This window comes from Bos indicus x Bos taurus, chromosome 18 (genome assembly GCF_003369695.1).
Source record: "Bos indicus x Bos taurus breed Angus x Brahman F1 hybrid chromosome 18, Bos_hybrid_MaternalHap_v2.0, whole genome shotgun sequence".
Lineage (NCBI taxonomy): Eukaryota > Metazoa > Chordata > Mammalia > Artiodactyla > Bovidae > Bos > Bos indicus x Bos taurus.
Genome location: NC_040093.1, coordinates 51,686,434 through 51,710,160, shown reverse-complemented (window position 1 = coordinate 51,710,160; position 23,727 = coordinate 51,686,434). Strand labels below are relative to the sequence as shown.

At 57.0% G+C, this 23,727-nt stretch overlaps 1 protein-coding gene across 4 annotated transcripts in view; it reads right to left on the bottom strand.

Annotated features, from left to right (window-relative positions):
- The window catches only part of CBFA2T3 (CBFA2/RUNX1 translocation partner 3), a 78,020-nt gene that overhangs the window by 43,432 nt on the left and 10,861 nt on the right, over positions 1 to 23,727 (bottom strand). The window contains exon 1 of one of the 4 annotated variants that reach the window (XM_027513795.1): positions 8,395 to 8,768. The exons of 2 other annotated variants lie outside the window; for them this stretch is intronic. The gene's annotated coding sequence lies outside the window, so the exon portion shown is untranslated. Of the gene's footprint in view, positions 1 to 8,394; positions 8,769 to 23,727 lie in introns of those variants that run through there. One more of the 4 variants, XM_027513794.1, reaches the window with a different exon arrangement.

The window sequence follows — 23,727 nt, the reverse complement described above, 5'->3', positions numbered from 1 at the left end:
AAGGGGTGAGCTGACCCAGGGACGTGATGCAGGGAAGCCAGGTGACCAGGGCAGGAGGCTTTTCATGTGAATTCATTCCTTGAAACCCGGAGGACAGTGACCTAAACTGATGACCGCTCAGCACAGCAGATGCTGTCCCAGGAGTGACCCCAAGAGAACTGAAAACACACACCCACCCAAGAAGGTGCTTGGGAAGGTTCACTCCAGATCATCCACTCTCACCAAAGGTGAAGTGGCCCAGCGTCCATTGACTGATGATGGACACACAAAATGTGCAGATCTGAGTCACTGAATCTCAGTCATTAAAAAGAAGGAGAGCAGTGACACATGTGACAACATGGACGGACCTCAGAAACATGGGACCAGCCTGCGGCAGCGCTAACTACAAGGGTCCTGCCCGTCTTCCCAGGCGTGGTGATCTGTTCACCTGGGGGCCCCACCTGACAAGCGGGCAGGACAGCTTCTCCCTTGCTGACCCCAATCCAGCTGGGCTGGCAGGCCCAGGAAGGAAGATGGTGAGGACAAGCCCTACCGGTTGGTGACCCGCTACCTTCCAAGGCATGCCCCACATCCAGATGTGCACCCTTCAGAGGCCAAGAGGAACCTTAAGATGGTCTCCCCTAATAACCTCCTGAACCAGGAGTCTAACTGGGATGATGTTCTGTGTAATGTGAGGATTATTAGCCAGAAAGAGGTCCGGGCGGCAATGAAGGGACCTCAGCCACTTTTAGACTCAGAGAAAAGCCTCCTGAACGCAGGGTCAGGCCCAGGACCTCATGACCACCCCGACCTGTCCCCTCCACTCTGAAGCCCCCAGGACCATGCTGATCAGCAGGGCCAGGAGCTGTGCTGGTACCTTACCAGGGATTGAATGATTACGATTGTGGAGATGTCAAAAAGGAGTTTTCACATTAACAGAGAGGAAACCGAGGCTCCAAAAAACCACACAATGTACTGCAGCTGGGGGTGAGCCTGTGGGCCGAGATTCCACCTGGGTGCCTGACACCCAAATGAGGCTCTCCTATGACAAAGCCACACAGGTGTGAAGTTACAGGCATCCTGGGAAAGTCCTTATAGATGGTAGTGACAGGCATCCTGGGACAATCCATGCAGATGGTGACAAGTGTCCTGGGACAGTCCTTATCTGTGTGCAGTGACAGGCTTCCTGGGATAGTTGTGCAGATGGTGTTGACAAGTGTTCTGGGACAGTCCATGCAGGTGGTGGTGACAAGTGCCCTGGGACAACCTTGTCTGTGTATAGTAACAGGTGGCCAGGGGAAGTCCTTGTCTGTGTGTAGTGACAGGTGGCCAGGGACAGTCCTCATCTGTGTGCAGAGACAGGTGACCAGGAACAGTCCTTGTCTGTGTGCAGAGACAGGTGGCCAGGAACAGTCCTCGTCTGTGTGCAGAGACAGGTGACCAGGGATAGTCCTCGTCTGTGTGTAGTGACAGGTGGCCAGGGACAGTCCTTGTCTGTGTGTAGAGACAGGTGGCCAGGGACAGTCCTTGTCTGTGTGTAGAGACAGGTGGCCAGGGACAGTCCTTGTCTGTGTGTAGTGACAGGTGACCAGGGACAGTCCTTGTCTGTGTGTAGTGACAGGTGATCAGGGACAGTCCTTGTCTGTGTGTAGAGACAGGTGGCCAAGGACAGTCCTTGTTTGTGTGTAGAGACAGGTGACCAGGGACAGTCCTTGTCTGTGTGTAGTGACAGGCATTCAGGGATAGTCTTTGTCTATGTATGCGTGAGCTGGGTCACCCTTCACAAGTGCTCACAGGGTCACTGTGAAGCTGGGCTGGGACGCGTAGGTGGGATCTGGTACAACACGCACTGCTGCAGCCGTCAGAGTGTAGACATCTAGACGGGTCACATGGCTCCTCTATGAGTGTCCTGGGCAGCTGCCCTAGGGACAGTCAGGGAGATCACACATCCTCCTTCTGCCTGGTTTTCACAGCCTTGCACACATACTTACCTGCCCCGTGTACACCCCCTCACGTGCACACTCACACACAGGGCTCCCATAGAAGGTGATATCCACTGTGGTCCCTGGAGTGAGCTGCTCCCCTCCTCCCAGGGACCTCCCTGCAGTTGCCCTGCCCCCTCTCTGCCACCAAGCAGAGGGAAAGGCAGGGCACTGGGAAGAACAGCTTTTCATGATTAAGCGCCCTTGCTTCAGACCATTCTACCAACACCCAGACCTTTGGACACAGTGGGGGGCTTCTCCACCTGTCCTGGGGGCTCAGGCTCAGTCTGCAGAGCTGGGGGCGCCTGCTTCTCCTAGACATGGCCTTGCCCTCCGAGCTACCTGTGTCTGGATGTCGCCTTCCTGGCCCTGTCCCCCTTCACCTGTCCCCCAGAACCATCTTCTCAAAATGCAAACCTGATCAGCTCCCACCACTCAGCTCCACTTAGGGGCCTTCCCTGGGCCCTGGAGACTCCAGGGACGAAGGCCAGAGTCCTGTCCAGGTCCATCAGCCCCACAGTCCTCCGGTTTGGTCCCGGCCCCTCCTCTTTGTGGTTGGTCACCTCTACACAGTCGTCCCCAACTACACGTCTCAGAGCCGCACGCCTGCACCACCAGGGCCACCACAGCGCCCCTCAGCAGAGCCGCCATTGGGGAACTCCCTGTGTCCTCACCCTGCTCTGTCTGACACAGTAGTCACCAGCTAACCAACAAGTTCGGAACTCAGACTCAAAGCAAATGTAAACACATGTGGAATTTCAAAGAGTTTTTTTAAAAAGATCTCAATACTTTAAAAAAAATCAACTACATGCTGAGATAACAACATTTTGGAGACACCAGGTTAAATAACACATATCACTAGAATCATGTGGGTTTCCTTCTTTTCTCCTTTTTCTCCACGTGGCCACAACCCTAAGTGGCACATGTCTGCTCTGCATGGGCACGGCTCACCAGGCCATGTAGGCTGATGCATCCCGGGAGAAGCTGCCCTTCAGAGCATCTCCTGTGGTCACAGTCTTGAGGGTCCCAGGGTGCGCATGGCAAGTCCCACCCAGTAATAGCTACTCGGATCACAAGCCAAGCAAACAAGCTGCAAACTGCTGAAAGCCTCTGAACGGTTCAAGATGACACCGTGTGTAAAGAGTCTGTCTCAGAGCACGGGGACTCCCTGTCTACACACAGTTGGACTCCAGGGAGCTATCTGGGCAAAGACCACATGGGGGGACAAGACCAGCGGTCAGTGGGCCATATGGAGAGGGTCTCAGACCCCCAACCTGAGCCTTCACAAGTGGGGATCTGCCGTGGGTAAGAGTAATACCTGCAGGGCTGCCCGGTCCAGTTCGGGCTCCCAGGGGCGTGGCAGACGGGGTCACTGCAGGGCAGTGTCGTCCTGTCCCCTGCCTGGAGACAGGCGCCTGGTGGGGTAAGGCAGTGCTCTTCGTGGGAGTGAAAGGGACCGCATGCCCTTCGCTCTCCTCCGATGTTCTCCACGCGGCAGAAGGGCCTCTCTTGCACAGCCAGGCATGCAAGTGTCAGCACACGAACCGCTGCCCTTCCCACCACCCTGCACACAGCCAGCTTGGATGCGGAATGCTGCCCTCCAGCCCACTCTGACTCCTCAGAGGCAGGGAGGTGGGGAGGAAAGCCCCTGGTTCACTCCGCTCACGAGTCTGGCAGGGCTGGGTGAGGCTGGGGAAGCCCAAGGCCCCCAGAAGAAGTCACAACAGCCACCTGGGGACTCAGGTATAGGGAGAAGACAGAGGTTCCCGAGTCAGAATCCCACCTCTGCCACCAAGTAGCCGTGGGATGCGGTTTCCCACTGGGAGGGGCGGAGTGGAGCATGGTCCCTGGGGACACTCAGGTCCTGTGCTCTGAGCTGTGTCCCCAGCATGGGGATGGGGTCAGCAGGCACAGGGGTCTGGGCTCCACTGAGGACACAGCCTGTCTCTCTGGACCTGGGGCAGGAGGACACGGGGGTAGGCTGGAATCAGAGCAACAGGGTGTGACATGGAGCTGCCCGACACTCACACCCACCAGTGAAACCCAGGATGCACTGAGTGTCCCCCAGAGAAGGCCTGTGACAACCACATCTAGAGCCACCCGTCAGTCAGATACACAGGACCATCCACCCTCCTCACAACCCCAAGAGGGAGGAGCCAGTGAGACTGTGTTTAGCATCGAAATAGATTCAGAGAGGGTGAGTGGTGTGCTGAGGGTCACACAGCCACCACCAGGAGGGGAATCAGGCTTCAAATCCCAGTAGCTCATAGAAGCCAGGTGGTGTCCCTCCCCCTCCCCCTGCCCACAGCCTGGATACACAGGGCAGAAGCTCCCCAAACTGCATGCGAGCTACAGCCTCCTCTGGTCCTGAACACCCCCACTTCTCCAGCCTCTCAATATGCTCCCCGCCCGCCTGTCAGAGGGGCCACTGCAGCCAGAAGCCTCTCCTTTCCTCCCTGGCTTCACTCTGGATTTTCTGGGTCCTCCCGGGTCGGGACCACCAGGTGAACACTTCCTGTGGGCCCCACGCATGGCCTGGGGCCTTCAGGTGCATAGGGAGCTCCACAGCCCTGCCCCGGCAGCTGTGACTCCTGCCCTACCCCCGCTGTGGACTTTTCTCTGCCCAAGTAAACAGAAGGCACCCAGGGCCGGACATCCTCCCAAACCTCCTCCCGCCACGTCCACCATGCTCCAGCCTCAGGGGCAGTGGGGGGTCTGAGAACCCAGGCCCTGGGGAGGCTAGGCGCATCCGTGGACAGGGAGTGGGATGGACAGCGGTGGCTGGGAGCCTGTGGGTGGACAGTCGATCAGGGCTGCGGACGCCCCGGCCCCAGGAGGCGGCTTTCTTATCACAGCCAAATGCATCTTTGCTTTCCTTCCTGCCGACATCTGGCCCCCGGCGCGTCCCCGGTTACAGCGAGCAGAAGTCCCAACGTCTGTTTTATTGCCAAAGGTCATCGGAGGCCCCACTCAGCCATCAGCCCGTGCCCCGTGCGTGCTGTGAACTCAGAAGCAAGAACTGGGAACCCACGACTCACTTTCCTTGTCCCGAGTTTCCATCCTGAGCACCAGGCCTCTGCCTAGGTCTTTCCACTGAGGCTACAAGAGTGACACCAGCCCAGAGTTTGCTTCCAGAAACCAAGCTCTTGCTGCCATTGTGGTCCTGGAACAGGGCCAGGCTGCCTTCTGAACACAGCAGACAGCTCCAGGGGTCTGTCCACCCCCTGTGCCATGGGAGCAGCACCCACCTCTCGTGAGCCTCTCCCGGCCTCAGTGTTCCCATGTGGAGAATGGGACGGCAAGGGTGCCCACCTTCAGGGTTGTCCTGAGGTCAAATGAGGGGCAAAGCCTGCAGCCAGCCTGGGAGCTGTTGTTGGGGCTGCGTGACAATGACTCTGCCCCCTGCCTGGGTGACCCTGTGTCCAGTGACACAGCCATGAGTGACAAGCGCCTTCCAGGTCAGTCCTGTCCAGTAAGTCCGATCGTGGCCACATTCCTGCATTTACCAGTTTCAGAGTTCAGGATCCTCCTCCACCTCCCACCCCCACGCCTCCAGGTCTGGGAAGTGACACTAGCTGCCCAACAGACTGTTATGCCTGGATACCCTGCTGAAACAGCCAGACAATGGCCAATGCCGACGAGAGGTCCTTGAAAGGACACCAACCCCCTAAGCTCCTACACTGGGTGGTGGGAAGGGGAGGGGGCTGGCCTCAGGCCTCTGCAACCCAAACAAGGCAGAAGGTGTTCATCCTCCCGGCCCTGATCCCCGTGGTCCCTAGCCCCAGGGAGTACCCTAGGTGTCAGTTACTGTGCCCACGTGCCAGAGTCTGTGTCCAGGTGACAGTGCTGACATCTGGGGCACTAACCCCTTGTCAGTGCCCAGCAGGCGTGGGAGGAATCCTTACAGGCAGGCAGGGGGCCAGGCCCACAGGCACGGATGCCAGGAGGCTGCTGTCTGGAGGGAGCACCGGGGCTCCTCTCGTGGGATCAACAGCCTGCACCTCCCTGGGCATCTGTGAAACAGGGAAAGTCCCCCCATGGGCTGTCCTGCAGACTCGGGGTGGTGAGTTCAAGCGCAGAGCCTGGCTAGACAATGCCCCGGGGTGACTTCTGCTGCTGGGGGCTGGAGAGGAACCATGCGCCTGAGAGCCACGCCACAGGCAAGATGGAGCTGCCCCATGGAAGCGCCTGTTCCCTCCTCAGAACAGCACTCATTTAGCACCTACTGTGTGCGAGCTCTCCAGCACACCCGTTTTGGATTCTGAGCATACACGTGTCTGCACACACACACACACACACACACACACACACACACACTGATTGGTGAAGAAATTCAGAAGAGCTGAATTCAACCACCATCCCGCAGGCCCGGGAGGAATCAGCCAACCCAAACACAACTGGACAGAGGAGGGAGGCCGCCGAGAGTGCCAGGGCACTTCCAGGTAGTAGGGAAATGCCTCCTTGGATGCCAGCGGCCCTCCTTGACTGCCCAGGAACCAGTAGCGCTCAGAGCCAGCCCCCTCTGCCCCTAGGGCAGCCTCACGGGCTTGGATCCTGCGGATTACTGACCCAGCCTGCCGGCGTCTCCAGATCCTTGCGTAGGAAGGAAAATTAATTTCTTCCAGTCATGCAGAAATGAAAATATGTGCAGCCAAATCAGAGAGATTTCCTGGAGGTGGTAACTCAGTTACGTGGATCACCTGGTGACAGAGGGAGGGCTGGCAGGTGGCCTGGGCACCCCCAGGGGGTCCCAGAGGAGGACCTCCGCCCCGCATCCGCCAGCTCGCTGGCCTGGGGGGGAGGTGCCCTGGGTGGGCCTGTGAGAAATGTCCCCTCCCCCAGTCACACACAGATCGAGGCAGCTCGAGAGAGAGCCGGATTCTGCCAGAAAACTGGTCCTAATGTGACATTCCCTCCCACCCAAGTCCGCCTAGCTCTCGGGAGCCCCGAGTGCCACATCTGTTCCTGCACTCAGCACCCCTCCCCTCCTTGTCCCTCGCACGTACGAGGGTGGCTCAGCCACACAGCCCCACGCAGCCCGGCTCTTTACGGACCGGGCTGTTGGCTGCACAGAGCAGAACTCTCTGCCTCCTGGGGGTCTCCAAGCAGAGGACAGAGGTGGGGGTTGGGTGACACACAAGACCCTCCTGTCCATCACAGTGCCAGCTCTCTGTGGATGTGCCCTGCCCCAGAAAGGATGCCCCCAGGGCCCCAGCCTGAAGAAGTTTCTCAAACCTTGTGACAACTTGGGAGAGCAACGCAGGAACCCAACAGCTGCCCATCCTCTGCCCCTGGCCAACCCCTGTCCTTTGAGGGCGGCCGCCCTGGGAACCTCCTGTTTCTGGGTCCAGGGAGGAAACACACGCCCAGTTAGACATAATGATTTGGCATCCTGGCTGCCGGTCAAAGTGGGGGCCTGACCGTTGCTCAGATCACCCCAGACAGAAGCACAAGATCTCTGTTCTCAAAGGAAATATTTTTCTCCCCGGCCTCTAGAACAGGCCAGAGGTCAGCCAGCCTCAGCTCCGATGTTGGGGAATACAGTTATCCTGGAGGGGAGGTCGGGGGGTCTGGCATTCCTCTGAGCACACACACAGTTTGCGGGGGGCCGGAAGGAGGGACAGCCTGAGGCTGTGTGTTCAGAGCCGGCGGCTCAGAGTGTGGCTTGCCACCAGCCCTGCTGCCTTCTGCTCCACGTAAGCCCGTCTAGGGCTGAATTTCCAGCCATCTGTCCCTCCACGTCGGCTCACACCTCCCTCCCCGCCGTTCCCACAGCCTGGCTCTGGGCCTGCCCAACATGCAGATGGACGGTTCCCAAAGCCTGTGAGTGGGACCGCTGCCACCGGGCTTTGCCCGAGGCCCGGGAGCTGACAGGATCCAGGGGCTGTTATTTAAGATCTTCTCCCCACCCTGGGAGCCGGGGCAGGACATCCCCTAGGGCAGTCTTCACCCCCAAAAATGTTCAATGCCTCTGCGCTGGGCGGCATGTCCAGGGACCAAAACAAGAAGGGGAGGGGCTAGAGGGAGCTCTGGCCCGCCTCCCCAGCCAGGCCACAGGCACGTCCATCTCTTCTAGGGTCACCTCCTGTACCCCCCGACTGGTCCCCTGTCACCTGGCCCAGGCCCTCTTTGTCAGGAAGCGCAGGCAAAGCAGGGGAACCCTCAAGACTCCCCACCTTCCACGCGCAGGTCCCACCTTAGGTCTGACCACACCCCCAGCAGGTCAAGCTCCGGCTCACCTGGGGGGTGGTCAGTGGGCGGGCGCTGAGTGGGCTGGCCCCACCCCGCTGTGGGCTCCAACTTTGCAAAGTGGGGAGGGGGTCCCCGGGAGGCCTATGCACTCTGTGCAGCTTCAAGGAGACCCCGGGACAGCAGCCACGGATGGAGTCGAGTGACAGCGGCGGCAGCGCGGACGGACGGAGGAGGCACTTACGGTCCAGAGGTCTGGTAGACCGGAGGCGATTGCACTCTCGCGACCCGGTTCTTGTAGTGGCTTTTCCTTCGAACTCGGTCCCTGCCTCCGTAACTTGGGGGCAATCCGCGCGCTGTCTTCTGGCGCCGACCGCACTCAGGCGCGAGGCGGGGCCGCGGCGCGCGGGGCGGCCGCCCGGGCCATCCCCAGGCGGGTCTCCGGCCGCTCGCTCCGCCCGCCGGCCGCCCGCGCGGGAACAAAGCGCGCACGCCGCCCCGGGCGGTCTCCGGCCTCCGCTGCCCGCTCCGGGTCCAGCCGCCGTGCCTTTGGCTCGAGGGCGCCGGCTCCGGCTGCCGCGCGCTCGCCCGAGCGTCTCACGGGGCTCCGCGGCCCCCGCCCCGCGCGCCCCGCCTCCGCCTCCTGTCCCCCGCCGCCGCCGCTGCGCCACCTGCCTCCCGCCCGGCGCCCATCGCGCTCAGCTCCGCCCCGGGGCGCCGGGCTCCGTGCGGGGCCGGCGCGGGAGAGTGGCTCCGCCCGCCGCCGCCCCAGCCACTCGGGCGGTCGCGGACCCCGGGGCGCGCCCTGAGAACTCAGCCGAAGGCGCGGGCCAGCCGCGGGGGCCGGAGGCTCTAGGGCGCAGCCGGCGGCCAGCAGCTCCGGTGCGAGTGTGAGGGCCGCGCGGGCGGGTGTGAGTCGGGAGAGCGCGGGTGCGCGGGGTGCCGGGGTGGGCGCGCTGTGCTGTGTGGAGAGAGACGCGCGCCGCTCGGTGGGGAGGGATGCCCGTGAAGGGAGCGTGGGGGCCGCGGAGCCGGGAGCGCAGAGGGTGCGGGAAAGCGCGGTGGCGTGCTGGGACGCACGGGCGCCGGGGCGGGGGGTGGGTGTTAGTGTGGGTGCCGTGGGCGGGGAGCGCGGGGTGCCGTGAGGAAAGCCGTGAGGGTGCCTTGCAGGGAGCGCGGGAGGCGCGCCGGCGGGCCCCTCGCCCGTGCCCACCCCCGCCGGCTCTTCAAGCCGCGCCCTGGGCGGCCGGGTGGGGGCCCGGAGCAGAGCGCGCCGCCGCGCACACCCACCTCGGAGCAGTCGGCGGCGCCCGCCTCGCAGTTTTACGGCCGCGGCGTCTGGAGTCCGGGAGGGAGGAGAGCAGCAGGCGCCCCTCCTCCGGCCGCCGCACCCCCTCCACCCCCGCAGCGTGGGCCGAGCCGGGGCCGCCTCCGCGCTCTGCCGGCAGGGGGCGTCCTCCCGCCGCGCCCTGTTCTCAGTGCCTGTGGCCTCGGGCCCATGCTGACCCAGTTACCCGCAGGAGTGCGGGGACACTGGACCCGGGCCCACAGCCTCTGGCCCGGGGCGTTTGCATGTGCTCTGCGTTATCTGCATCCCATTCGCTTAATTTCAGTCTGCAGGACTTCCCCAGCCGCTGCCCTGGCCTCTGTGCGCCCCCTTCTCTCTGCCTTGCAGCCCTCACCGTACCTCATCCCCCGCACCTGTTTGCCTCTTTCCCTAAAGTGCTTTGCAGTATATCTGATGCATCTACCCGGTTAGTACATTTTGGTTAAATCGGTGCCACTCCCCCTTTTCGCCTTCCCCAACCCACACAGACTGTTTCCTCGAGACAAGCTGGGGGTCCCAGGGTCGGGTCTTAGGAGACAGAGGGTCCAGACCTCGGAACAGCAGAGCCCTGATCTACATCTCATTTGGCATAAATCTGCATGTGAAAGTCCAAGGTCCCCAATTCCCAAGTTCAAAAATACAGCAGTATACCAAAAAACACCTTTCTCTTTGAATGAGCCCCACCCCCACCCCCACTCCCGTCACTGGGGCGAGTTGGGCAAAGGAAGCCAGTGGAAACACAATGCAAGGCTCTGGGCAGGGGGTCATCCCTGCCTCACCCTCGTGGCCACTCCCAGGGGCACTGGACAGAGTCTCTGGGTGTGTGGCCCCTGCCAGTCCCTGACCTCCTGCGTCTCTATCCTTGTGGAAATAAGAGAAGTGTGGTGAAGGATTACTTGGAACACAAGTTTCTGGCATCTCCCTTCCCCTGACTTTCCGAATGTGATCAGGTGTGGACCCCTCCTGTCCCAGGGGAGAGCAGACGGTCCTGAACTTGTGTGTGGAGATGACAAATAGATTTAAGAGATTAGATCTGGTAGACAGAATGCCTGAAGAACTATGGACGGAGGTTCATAACACTGTACAGGAGGCAGTGACCAAAACCATCCCCCAAAAAATGAAATGCAAGAAGGCAAAGTAGTTGTCTGAGGAGGCCTTACAAATAGATGAGGAAAGAAGAGAAGGGAAAGGCAAAGGAGAAAGGGATGCAGAGTTCCAGAGAACAGCAAGGAAAGATAAAGCCTTCTCGAGTGAACAATGCAAAGTAACAGAGGAAAACAATAGAATGGGAAAGACTAGAGATCTCTTCAAGAAGATTGGAGATACCGAGGGAACATTTCATGCAAAGATGGGTCACAGAAGAATGTGGATTTAAAAGTAAGCGTCCCAGACTTTACACACCAGGGTTCATTGATACCAGCTCCCTTACTTCATGGACTCTGAAGCACCACTGATGTTAAGATTCTCCTCATGTCATGCACCACTAAGAAAAGAGAATGCTCTCCTGGTTATAATCCTAAGACGCCTCTAGATTTCAGAGATGTTAGCAAGCCACCAGTGGACCAGGTGGGGCACTGAGCAGCAAGCAGACACCCTGAAGCCCACCTTGGTGCTCCCAACGGGGCAGGGAGGTGGACTGACTGACAAGCACCAAATTCTCACAGAGCATTAGCAGAAGCCGGGCCCAGCCTGGGGCCCGCTGCATCTCATCCCCTGCAAACAGCACATGGTTGTCAGTTCTTTGTGTTAAATTGCCAGTTGCAACGTCACTGATTTAAGCAGGGTATTGAACACCACTGGAGATGTGGCAGATCTCAAAACACCAGGAATAAAACAGCAATCATCAGCGACCACACGCTCAGGCCCCGAGCCAGCCCAAAGGCTCCTGAGTTCCTGCCTGGGAGGATTGAGGCCTGCGCTGAGTGGTCACAGGGACAGCCAGGCCAGTTTGACCTCGTCAACAGTCATGGTGAGTCATGGCAGGAGCTGTCACACTGAGGAGGGTTTGCTGACGGTGGGCACTGAGCTGAGTACTTAACTCTCCCTCAGCTATCAGGCAGATGCTCCTGGAGCCCCCATATTACAGGTGGAGGGACAGAGGCTCCGAGCGGCTGCATGGGTGGAAGCTGAATGCTTTACAGCCTCTACCCTTTGGGCTCCCTGTTGCCTCCCCTGGGCTGGTTTCTCAGGCTGGAAGTGGCCTCAGCACAACCCCTGGGTCTTTGGCAAAGCTGAAGTCCCACCATGCCAGTTCAACCTGGGCGTCCAGCCACTGCAGACCACTTGTCTGTAAAAATAATTCTGGGACTTCCCTGGTAGTCCAGTGGCTAAAACTCCACACTCCCAATGCAGAGGGCCCATGTTCCATCCCTGGTCAGGGAACTAGATCCCACATGCTGCAGCTAAAATCCTGAATGCCACAAGGAAGATAGAAGATCCCATGTGTGGCAACCGAGACCCCGCGCAGCCAGATAAATAAATATTAGAAGAAGACAAAGTAATTCTGAGTGATGACGGACTTCCTCAAATACATTTCTGTTGTACGTAGAAATCTTCATCAGGAGTTTAAATAGTTGCCAAGAGGATAAAATCTGCCGCACCGTTAAGCACGGATATTTCAAAATAAAAGAGAATATGCTGGTCTAGTAGTGATAGCCTTTTGATAGCCATCCTTGTCCATTTAAAAATCCACAAACTAAATCTTCTTTAACATCTGAATTTTCACCAACTTCCAAGCTGACACAATGAGCTTTTTAGATACAATATCAAAAGCATGATCCAGGAAAGAAAAATTGGGTCAGTTGGACTTCATTAAAATTTAAAACTTCTGTGAAAGATACTATTAGAATGAAAAGACAAGCCACAGAATGGGAGAAGAGATTTGCAAGACACACACCGGATAAAGAACTGTTTTCCAAAATGTATAAAGCCTCTGCTTCTCTGACACCTGACTTCACATAGCCCCTTCCCCCTCGCTGTGTGTTTCCATTCTGCCCAACAGAATTTTGCCCTAGTTTCAGTTTGAAATTATTTAGATTCCTGTATCACACAAAACGATGTAAAGACATCGGGATCTCAAGATTTAAACATTCTCTTGTGTTCAAGTTTGTCTTCTAGATTGGGTTATTGTTTTAATTACAAGTGGTATGTAGCTGATACAAATAATGTGAATTTATTACACATTTTGAGAATTATTAAACATAAAAGGTAATTTTTTAATTAGAAATTCCTAATAAATGGGCAGGTTTTTTGGAGTAGTTTGTGTATCCACCCATACATATTCCTTATTTCCAAGAAAAGAAGGAGTACAACACAAATCCCATTCCTATACGGATTTTTACTGTGCAACTGTAAGAAGTCCCAGTTACACAAGTAAACAGATCAGCAGAGGATGAGATGGTTAGATAGCATCATTGACACAGCGGACATGAATCCAAGCAAACTCTGGGAGATGGTGAAGGACAGGGAAGCCTGGCGTGCTGCAGTCCATGGGGAGCAGAGTCAGACACGACTGAGCCACTGAACAACAATGAAAGGTTCGTGTGCTCTCGTGACACCACCGTGGCCTCCTTCCATTAGTTTTCTGCCCTGGACCTCAGGGTGACCAGTCACAAGAATGATTTTTAAGGACTGTCAGCTGACAAATTCATGGGCCTCTGTCAATTTTGTGGCAAGGAGTGGAAACGGTCTGAATTGCAAGAAGATATGTTTGCTGCAAGCTGGGAGACAGAGAGGCATCATGGGTAAGCCCAGCAGGGGGTACTGACCTTTTTTGGGGAAGTGAGAGAGGGGTGACTATGCAAAGAAAGCTGGGAAGAGGGGCTGCACCAGGGCCCAGGTGGGCAGCGTCCTGCCCTGGCCATCAACTGAGCTGGTGTGGGCACCAGATTCTGTGGCTTTAAGTCAACCACAAAGGCAGGGAAAGAGCCTAAACAGAAAGAGTCTTAGGCTCCAGCAGGAAGCTGCCTGGACCCGGGGGCATCTCTCGGTTCCCCAACCCACCCGGATCTAGGGGTGGCTCCTCCTGCAGAAGGGGAGGCTCACTTAGAGCGCCAGGCAGACACAGCAGGAGGGCCAAGCAGGAGCGCCGTGGAGGTCATCCTGTGTGCCTGGCATCAGGGCTGCAGAGTGCAGCTGTGCAGGGTCCCAGCAGACAGGCAGGGAAGGCAGGTGAGGCTGTATTAGGGGGCAGAGGTGCCTGACTTCACGACCCCAAAGACAGCTCTGCCTATCACCAAGGGGCTCTGTCAACCACATCTGAAACACCTTCTTGGGGTGTCCATGGAGAACACTGCCTGCCTGGGCCTTTGGCCCACCACCCCACTGTCTCTCACCTCCTCTTCCACCTTCCAGGCACAGCACCAACTCCCCCGCCCCCGCTTTAGGTCTCCATCCTGACATGCCCACGATCCCTCCAGGACTCCAGGATACCACCCAGCACTGGACCCTGCCCAGCCAGCCCCAGCCTTTCTGCAGGTTCAGAAAGAAGCTCATTCTTGGCTCAGATGTGAGTCTATGACGCACTCCAGTCAATGGGATGTGCAGAGAAGGGGTTCTGGGGACTGTCCTGGCTCTCACGTGCCAAGAGGAAGCTGCTGTGTCCTTGCTCCAGGCACTGCTGTGTCTGGAGGGGGCCTGTGGCCAGCACCGAGGGTGATGCTGATGCAGGAGTGGGGCAGACAGATGGAGGGGATGGGGCCCGTCAGAGCATTGTTCAGCTGCTGAATCAACCTGCAACCTGTTTTGTCCCTGAAACCCACCCTTGTTCTGGAACTCTAGTGCAATAATACACTTCCTATTGTTTAAGCTGGTTTTACTGAGTCTGCTTCTTGCAATGAAACGCACCTGACTTTATGCCTTACTTTTTAGGCAGTCTTGATCTCAGCCATCTGAGGGCTGCTTTGGCTTATTAAGTATCACCCTTGATGCAGAGGGTCTGAAATTTAATGTACATTAGGATCACCTGGAGTGACTGTGAAAACGCAGTCTCCTGGGATGGGGACCTGAGAGGCATCAAAAGACTCCCCTCAGTGGTTGCGATAAGTCACATTCTAACCCAATATTTTAAAATATTAGAAATAATGACAAAATCCATGTGAGCAAAGTATCAAAACTTTAAATAAAGATGAGATCACCATTACTCATGTCTCCCTTTGGGTCAGGCTCCAGAGCCCCCATGGCTGGCTCCTTCCCCAAGGTGGGATTAGAAGGGCGGGGCATTAATCAATTACCAACCCACCATTCCCACCATGTGATGCTGGGGGGCTGGGGGTGGGCTAAGGCCACACTGTGGGAAACAGGACCCCAAAGCAGTCTCAAGTCATGCACAGGCAGGCTTCCCATGGATCAGGCCTTCCCTTTAGGTGGAGTCAGCTTGGCAGGTGGGCTGTCTAAACCAACTCCTCCCTGGATTCTGGGAATGAGAGACAGGCTTTGGGAAATGGGGCACTGTCTTATTTGGTTCCCCCAGAGGGTGTCTGGTCAAGGCCAGGAGGCAGGGCAGGGGAGTGGGAGGGAGGGAACCAGCAGCAGTCCACCCAGGGTCAAAGAGGTGGGAGGACACAGATTTATGCAGCAGCTCCTGCCCCTTCTTGCGGGGTTGTTCCAGGGACCCTCACCCCGCCTGCGTCCTCCCTGGCAGGCGCAGAGGGAACACAGATGAGGGTGGTGAAAGCTGATGGTCGCAAGCAAGTTGGTATGCGCAGAAGGGGGGGACAAGGCGATGTGGGCGTGGCTGGGAGTGGGCGGGGCCGAGCAGGGACTGACGACGTGGGCGGGGCGCAAGGACAGCTGCCTGCTGAGCAGAGAGGCTGGATGGACCCCTGCCAGGCTGGATGGACTCCATACTCTTCCATGGGTCTCCCTTCACTTGGCCCAGAGCTCCTCAGAGTCCTGGAGTCCTGGGAGATGCCTCTGGGGACTCGCAAGCACTGACTCCAGGTCACTGTTTTTATCTACATCAACCTTTGTCAGAAATCAGGATGGTGGCCACCTTGTGAGAATTGGGAAGACATGTTCTCCAGGCAAAGCCATTAATTATTCTGTGTGCAGAGCCAGGCAGCTAAATCCCCAGTTCCTGGCTGGGCCAAGTGCAGCCTGGGCTAGGTGGCCCCAGAGGCACTCTCTCATGGCGGGGGAGAAGCCACCTGGTGTCCCACCTGTGCAGGGCAGTACTGGGCGCTTCAAAAGCGCTTTCATCCAAACCCTGGAACAACCCCCGTGGCAGCTTTCTGCAGAGGAGGAGACCCAGGGAGGCTGAGAACCCACAAAGGGTGGTGGTGGGGCTGGGGTAGAGTGGTCCTCCCAACTCCAGCCTAGGCCCCTCTTTGCTGCACTGCCCTACCTTGCTCACTTCTGCCCTGTTATCTGGCTGGTCACACCCTGCCACCTCCTGGCCTGCCCATCTAGCAGCCTGGCCATGCCATGGGCGACAGCCATAGGAAAGGAGGCTGTAGAAGGGCAGTCCACGGGCCTCCAGATTGTGGGGAGGAACCAAGACAGAGGTGGCTCTTGAGGGCTGGGCACTGAGGGAGGCCCAGGAAGACCCAGATGTGGCTCCTGCCCAGGGGCGCAGCATAGCCACACAGCTGCAAGGCGGGCTCTTGCTGTGGGGGTCAGACCCGGTCACGGCAGCAGTTTGTTTCCTGCACCCGGTTCTCTGAGCGATTCTCGATGAAGTCAGAAAAGGAAGGTTTTCATAGACTTTCTCTGAAGTGCCCCAGACCCCAAGGCTGTAGGAAAACACGGACCCTCACTGGTGACCTCAGGACTGCTGGCTAAAGAGACAGATAAGCTCCCCACCCAGAGAAAGGGCCACATTGAAAAATGAAGGTGTCCAGGGACTCCCCTGTGATCTAGTGGCTAAGACTCCCTCCTCCCAATGCAGGGGGCCTGGTTCAATCCCTTGTCAGGGAACTTGAACACACATGCCGCTACTAAGACCTGGTGCAGCCAAACAAATAAATTTTAAAAGTATTTAAAAAACATGTTCAGTGTGGGTGAGGGTGCCGGTAAACAGGCCATGTGACATTTCAGCCATAATGACCCAGAGCTGTAAACAGACCCAGCAATCCCTACATGCATATTGGTGTACCAGAGGATATTTCCGCCGTGAATGTCGCAGTGCAACAGTGAAAGTCAGAAGTGGTTACCAAGCCCACCTGAAAGAAGCATACGCACATGTAATAACTTTCTCCACTTTCAGGGTTTTCCTGCTAACCCTCCCCAAGCACTAGATTCCATCGCCCAGGGTCTGACCACAGTAAAACAGGAATAGCCATCAGGTTGCGGGGCATGCACCCTGCACTGGGCGCGCCTGCGTCTCAGCGCCCCTGCTACCCGCTCTCAGGCCTGTGCCCAGGCCCAGCCTCCGTCAGGAGCACCGTGGACCTCCTGTGAACTCGCGAGGCACCTGTCCTTCATTACCGCTTTCAGATGTTTACCTGTGGTTTACCTGTTCCCTGGTCTCTCTCCCCCGGGGCAGGGAGTGTCTGTCTATGCCCCATCAAGTCCCCAGGGCCTCGAAAGGCCCACACCCTCAAAGAGTATTTGTTGAACGACTGCGTGACCTTGTTTAACTTTTATGCCAGTCTCTGAGAGGTTTCATTATTCTCACTTCATCTTCACCTTCCTTTCTCTTATCTGCATGTTTGGATTTATCATTTTATCTTAGCATGTTAAGTCGGGGAAAATAGCAGTTCTGACAGTGCACTTTCAGGGCATGATCAGGATGGCTGCCCCATGCCAGGCCTGTGGCTTCTCAGCTCACCCCTCCACCCCGCTGCCGGCTCTGGTCTTAGGCCCCAGGGCTGCACCCAGCTCAGAAGGCCTGTGGGCAGCACAGACTGGGCCACGAGGAAGGCATGTGACCTGGCCGGGCCAGTCACGATCCTTGTCTGGGATGTTTTGAACTGGACCAGAGAAGGGGACTTTCTCTTTGCTCTGCTCAGGAGGCTCCCTCAGAGCTGCCCAGGGCCATCTGCTCTGAGAGGCGAGAGGGCCTGCCCTGATCGTGTGCTGGCTGGACCAGGGCCCCTGAGGCCAGTTCCACCCCATCCTTCCTGAAGCCTGTTATTGAGCCAACACACCTGGGTCCTGCCTGAGCTCCAGGACGGGGTCTCTGTCACCTGCAAGCCTGGCACCCTTGCTGCACGCCCTGGCTTCCACTGGTCCTGGCCCCTGGCCACGCACACTGGGAGTTGTTTTGGGAGCAGCTGGCGGCAGCCACACTCCGTGCCTGACAGGGTGAGAACAGCCCGCCCACAGCAGCTCCACACCCGGGGCAGGCCCAGCTGGGCCATCTCAAGCCCACACACATCTCCCACTGAAACGGGTGTTTATTACCCCTGGGGCAGGGGCATCCGCAGGCCTTCTCCTGCAGGGGGCCTGGTGCCATCACCCCCGACAGAGACCAAGTCCACCTCCTGCGCGGCCCCTCAGATACCCGCAGCTCCCTCCACGTGGACCCTCTTGCCTGAAGCTTCTCTCTGCCTCAGAATCTGCCGAGAAGCCTTCCCGAGTCAGGGGGATGCCCTGCTGTACCCCCATGACAGTCGCATCGCAGCTGCTCACGTGTTCAAGGAGGCAGGGTGCCCCTCGACTCGTGGCTGTGGCTTCCTGCGCCCGCTTGTCCCAGGGTACGAGTGTGCAGGACCCGCACACGGGCTCTGCCAACACTGCTTTTCTGTGTCGCCCTTGAATGAGCAGCTGACAGAGGACCACCCTCACCCACAGAGAAAACCCTACTGGTTCCCCATTTGTGCCTCAAATATCCCTTGAACAATCCCTCCTTCCCCCAGGGGCACTAACAGAAGATGAGGCAGGAGGCAGGGAGGGTGTGTCTGGAGACGGGGTTCCCCCCGCCGGGTGCCCCAGATCCCCCTTCATCTTCTCTGTCCTTCAGTCTGTCTGGGGATACCCCCCATTGTCCTCGGTTTGTGACCTTCTTGGGGGGGGGCTCCCCATACAGGTGACAGACCTCGGAGCTGATTTCACAGCTCTGATTTCACTGATTTAACAACCATGCCCAGGCCAGGTTGTTGGCCGTTTCTTCCCAGGCCATCTCATTTCTGGGACTGCAGGAGTCTGACGGGGATGTAACCCCCAAAGGCCTTTTCCTGCCAAGAGGCCAGCCCAGCAGGGGTCTGACGGGGAGTGGTGTGTGGCTGACCTTCCCTCCTGCCCATGGGGCTAGTCTGGGAGCAGCTCTGAGGCTGGATGGAGCTGGAGCCAGGTCTGCCCTAGCTCTGCGGGAGAGCTGGGCTTTCTTGACAAAGATGAGGGGACGTTGCCTCCTCCCTGGTCTGCCCTGGGGAAGCCGGAAGACAAAGGTGGCCATGCCTGGTCCCCCAGTCAGCCCCACCCCCTCCTCTTGTGTAAGAGACGAAACCTCAGCTCGCGAAGGGGGCAAACCCATGCCCAGGCCCAGGGACACGCCACTGTCCCCACATTCCCGCGTGGGCCCAGGCCGGCTGGGGATTGATGAGCCCCTGGAGCTAGCGTGTGGGGCGCTGACCAGTGCTCCCCAACCTTCACAGACCTCTCCCCAACCCCAGCCACAGTCTACTTGACACCCCTGCTCAGGATGGGCCAAATTCCAGAGACAGCCCCCCTCCCACCCACACCCTGGAGTCTGGACACAGTTGGGTGTTGGGGGAAGGGAGGATGTGGGCAGGATCTGAATGCAGTGGGCGGAACACAGATGCTCACTGCAGGGCAGGCCGGTCATTTCCCACCCACATGGGGCACTTCACCTGTGACCCCCACGGAATCCTCACACCAGGCCCAGGCAGTAGACCTCACCTGAGCTGAGGCCCAGAGAGGGGCAGCCACTCCCCACCCGAGACACACAGCGTGTAGGCGTGGGCTGGATCTCACCAGGCTGCCACACACTCTGAACAACGGAATAGGATTCTCCAGAAAGAGGAATGATGAGCCCTGAAAGCATCACGCTCAGTGAAGGAGCCAGACACAAAGGCAGCACATCACAGCATCCCATTGATGTGAACCGTCCAGAGCGGGCGGATGGAGAGACAGGAGGAGACAGGGGTGGGTGAGGGTGACTGCTGAGGGGCACAGGGGTTCTTTTAGGGGAGATGAAAATGTTCTAAAATTAGACGGCAGTGACGGTTGCACAGCTCTGTGACCAGACTAAAAGCCACTGCAATTGGGCACCTTGCATGGGTGAACTGTATACTATGTGAGTTATCTCAAGAAAGCTGTTTTTAAATCAAAGCAGACCCAGAATTAAGGCACCTTCTGAACCACAGTCCACCCCTGGCTCCCAGGAGAGGGGGCAGATGAGGGCCGCGGTCCAGCCTCTCTCCACCATGGCGGGTGGGGCAGGCAGCCATGGGTCTGGAGGCTCGGGGAAGGGAGTTCCATGTGGCCGGTCCATGCAGAGAGGCAGGGCCGGGGTGCAGGCGGGTGGGAGGAAGACCTGAAATAGCTCTCAGAACCTGAAACTCCGGGGAGAAGCTGAGGGCAGTGTGGTGGCCGTGAATGGGGAACTGGGCTGCTCCGAGGGAAAGGAGAAGTTCTACTGGGGGGGTGTTGGAACGAAGAGGCAGGGGAGGGTGGCAGAGGTAGACAAGCAAGGATTCTCTCGTGGGAACACTCACATTTCCAGAGCCCCTGGGCACCACTCACTAGTTTGTTTGTGGAAGGACCCGGAGAGAGTAGGGGGGAGTTCCATTCCTCAGATCTGAGACCAGGGTGGGGGCTGGGGGAGAGACCAGTGCAGCCCCAGAGGAGAAGGAGGCCCACCCTTTTCCATCTGTAAAGGGGCAGACTCTGTGCCAGGCCCCAAGGGCACACGGCAGGTGCTGTGAACTCGGACAGGCTGTGAAAGGGTGGAGCCTTGAGTGCGGAGACCGTTTGAAAACTGCAGAGAAGGTGCGAAATGAGAAGTCAAAAAGTCCTGGTTTGGGAAGGCACTTCAGACTGGGGATTGGACCCCTGTCCTGGGCGAAACCAGAAGTCTGCTGCCTGGGGCTTCTGCAGAAGCCTGCTTTTCCTTATATGAAGGGGCTGGTCCAGTTTTGTTCTCTGCATCTTCTCTCTTCCTCTTTCTTCTTGCTTGGAAGGCAGACGTGATGCCTGGAGGTAGTGCAGCCACTTTGCAGCTAGGAAGCCACTAGTAAATGGAGGTGGAATAGAAAGAGCAAAGCAGCCTGTGTCCTGGATGGCCACACCAGCCTCGACCACCTGCTTCTGAGCTTCTGTTACGTGGACAAAGACGAACAAACCCGGTTTCTACTGCTGTTGGGTTTTCTGCTATTTGTAGTTGAATGCAATCCTGTTGGAGACAGGGTTGAAATCCTTCGTGGGGAGGGTTGCCAGATTAATACTCAGTTAAATTTGAATTTTAGATAAGCAGTGAATAGTTATCAGTATAAGTGTCTCCCAGGAATTATTTGGGATATACTTATGTGAAAATATTGTTTATCTGAAATTTGACTTTTCATGGATGAAGTAACGGATCCCAGAGAGCTTTCACATCTTGTCTGAGAGCTTGTCCTGAGCGGTGTGGGGGTGGGGACATAGCTGTATCCTTGTGCTCTGGGGACGCTAGGGCTTCCTAATTCTGTTGTTGTTCAGTCGCTCAGTCCTGTCCAACTCTTTGTGACCCCATGAACTGCAGCACGCCAGGCTTCCCTGTCCCTCACCACCTCCTGGTGTTTGGTAAAGCTCATGTCCATTGAGTCAATGATGCCATCCAACCATCTCGTCCTCTGCCGCCCTCTTCTCCTTTTGCCCTCAATCTTTCCCAGCATCAGAGTCTTTTCTAACGAAGGACTTCCTAAAACCTGCCGTAAAACCATGCACAAAGGAGACTCATTGCCCAGGACAGAGCAATCCAAACCAAGTGTGGTCCGAAGACAAGACTCGAAGAGAAAGCGATGATCGGTGGTGGAAGCCTCTGCCCCAGTTTTACGTGGTCATGACATTTTCATCCCATTTGACTAAAGTGCCAGCTGTGGATGAGGGGACAGTTGTTCCCCATGGACAGTGTGTGACCACCAGTCAGGACTAGCCCTGGGAGCACTCTGCTGTGAGTGATGCCGAGACCTCATCCATGCTCCACAGAAAACTACCGGGATTGATGAGCCAGGCCTGCCCCGAGCTGACAGAGGGGCGCAGGCTCCCAGGTGACCTGCAACCAGGTCAGCCAGGGGACCAAGCTGCCGAAAGTCCACACGCCAGGACTGAAACATGTCCAGGTTCCAGGACCCACCTTTCAGGGGTCACACTCACTGGGCCCCACGGAGCATGGTTGCCCTCAGCATGCCCTTTAGCCCTGGGGGCGCCTGGCAGAGCCTGATGTCACAACAGCAGGCAATCTGGTCTGGTCTGTGGCTGGGGTCTTCCCAACTGGCAGGCGTCTAAGATTCTCCAGAGACCTGGCCAAAGGTGTGTGACGGAGGCCTGGGGTCCTTGCCTTCCAGGCCTGTGGTCTGCCCCCTCCTCTCACCTCTCCTCTCCTGAGCCCCTCCTCCAGTGAACAGTGAGTCTCTTCCGCAGGCTGGACCACACCCGAGGCTCTGCCTCAGGGCATAAAGACCCAGCCAGACTCCTCTCCTCCTCACCTTCCTCTGATAGAAATGCCAGTCTCGTGTCCCTGTGTCCAGTCAGGCTTCCACGGTCAGTGGGCATCCCACCACGGGCCTGGATGTCTTTCTGTTGACGCTGATTGGGCCCCAGACGCTACAAGTTGAGAAATGGCAACCCACTCCAGTGTTCTTGCCTGGAGAATCCCAGGGACGGGGAAGCCTGGTGAGCTGCCGTCTATGGGGTCGCATAGAACCGGACACGACTGAAGCGACTCAGCAGCAGCAGCAGCAGCAGGAGAATCCCAGGGACGGGGGAACCTGGTGAGCTGCCGTCTGTGGGGTCGCACAGAGTCAGACATGGCTGAAGTGACTTAGCAGCAGCAGCAGCAGGAAACCGACAAGTTGCAAACCATTTATGCTCACAGTGAAGACTGTGCTTTACCGACTGTGTTTAGGGGTCTCAGGGTGGCATTCTCTCTTCTTGGGATGGAATGTCGCCCACATTCTTCCTTGAGTCACCTTTGCCTCCCAGCTGGCTACCTCAGCAATCACACAAACACAGACACACTCTTCATAGAAGAGTGGTGTTTTTAGCTTTTCAAGAGTTTGCTTTCACCTGCCTTCCAGCTTCCTTCGTTTTCTCCCCATCCACCCACCCGTCTGCCATCCATCCATGTACATCAGCAGTGGAATTCCAAAGTGAGATGAGCTGAGTCATTTAATAACATACTTATTTGAATTAAAGCTGACAAATGTCAGTCTTGTTGTTCAGTTGCTAAGTCGTGTCTGACCCTTTGTGACCCCACGGACTGCAGAACACCAGGCTTCCCTGTCTGGGCCTGGAAAGTTTGGTTTTGGGGCAATGCTTCCACTAATCCAGGTGTAAACCTGCAACTGCAGCCTCAGGGTTTCCATGAAAATAAGCCCCGAGCATATGTGCAGCATAAAACATATGACACGCTAGACCACATGACCTGTTAGATGGTAAACACAGTGTTAGATGTTGCAAGCCAGACTGTTGGCATCATCGCCCAGTCTTAGGAAGATGCTGGTGAAATCACTGCATTTTCCTAATCACCCAAGATCTCTGCTCCTTGAAATAATCGGCTTTTACTTTAGTCTCCCAGGCCACCATGAGTCTCAAAAGTCTGACTCAAGAGCAAATGATTACCCCAAGATCTCTGCTCTTTGAAATAAATGGCTTTTGCTTTAGTCTCCCAGGCCGCCCTGAGTCTCAAAAGTCTGACTCAAGAGTGAATGATTATGAAATATGAAGATGTAGAGGAAAAGAATTCATGTTGGGCTTGGAAATCGATTACAATTTAGACTATAAACCAGCCACAGAGCAGAGTCACTGAACTCCCACTTCCCTGAAAAATCTGGATAAAGGTCTGACACACGTGGGCTTCACCAGTGGCTCAGTGGTAAAGAACCCGCCTGCCAATTCAGGAGAGGCCCGTTCGATCTCTGGGTCGGGAAGATCCCCTGAAGAAGAAAATGGCAACCCGCTCCAGTATTCTTGCCTGGGAAATCCCGTGGTCAGAGAAGCTGGGTGGGCTACAGTCCATAGGGTCACAAAAAGTCGAACACGACTGAGCACACACACATGCACAACCGCACGCTGACACACATTCTGAAGTTGTTTTCAAGACCTCCGCTAGGTGAAAACTCCCGATACAAGCATGTAGATCCCAGACCA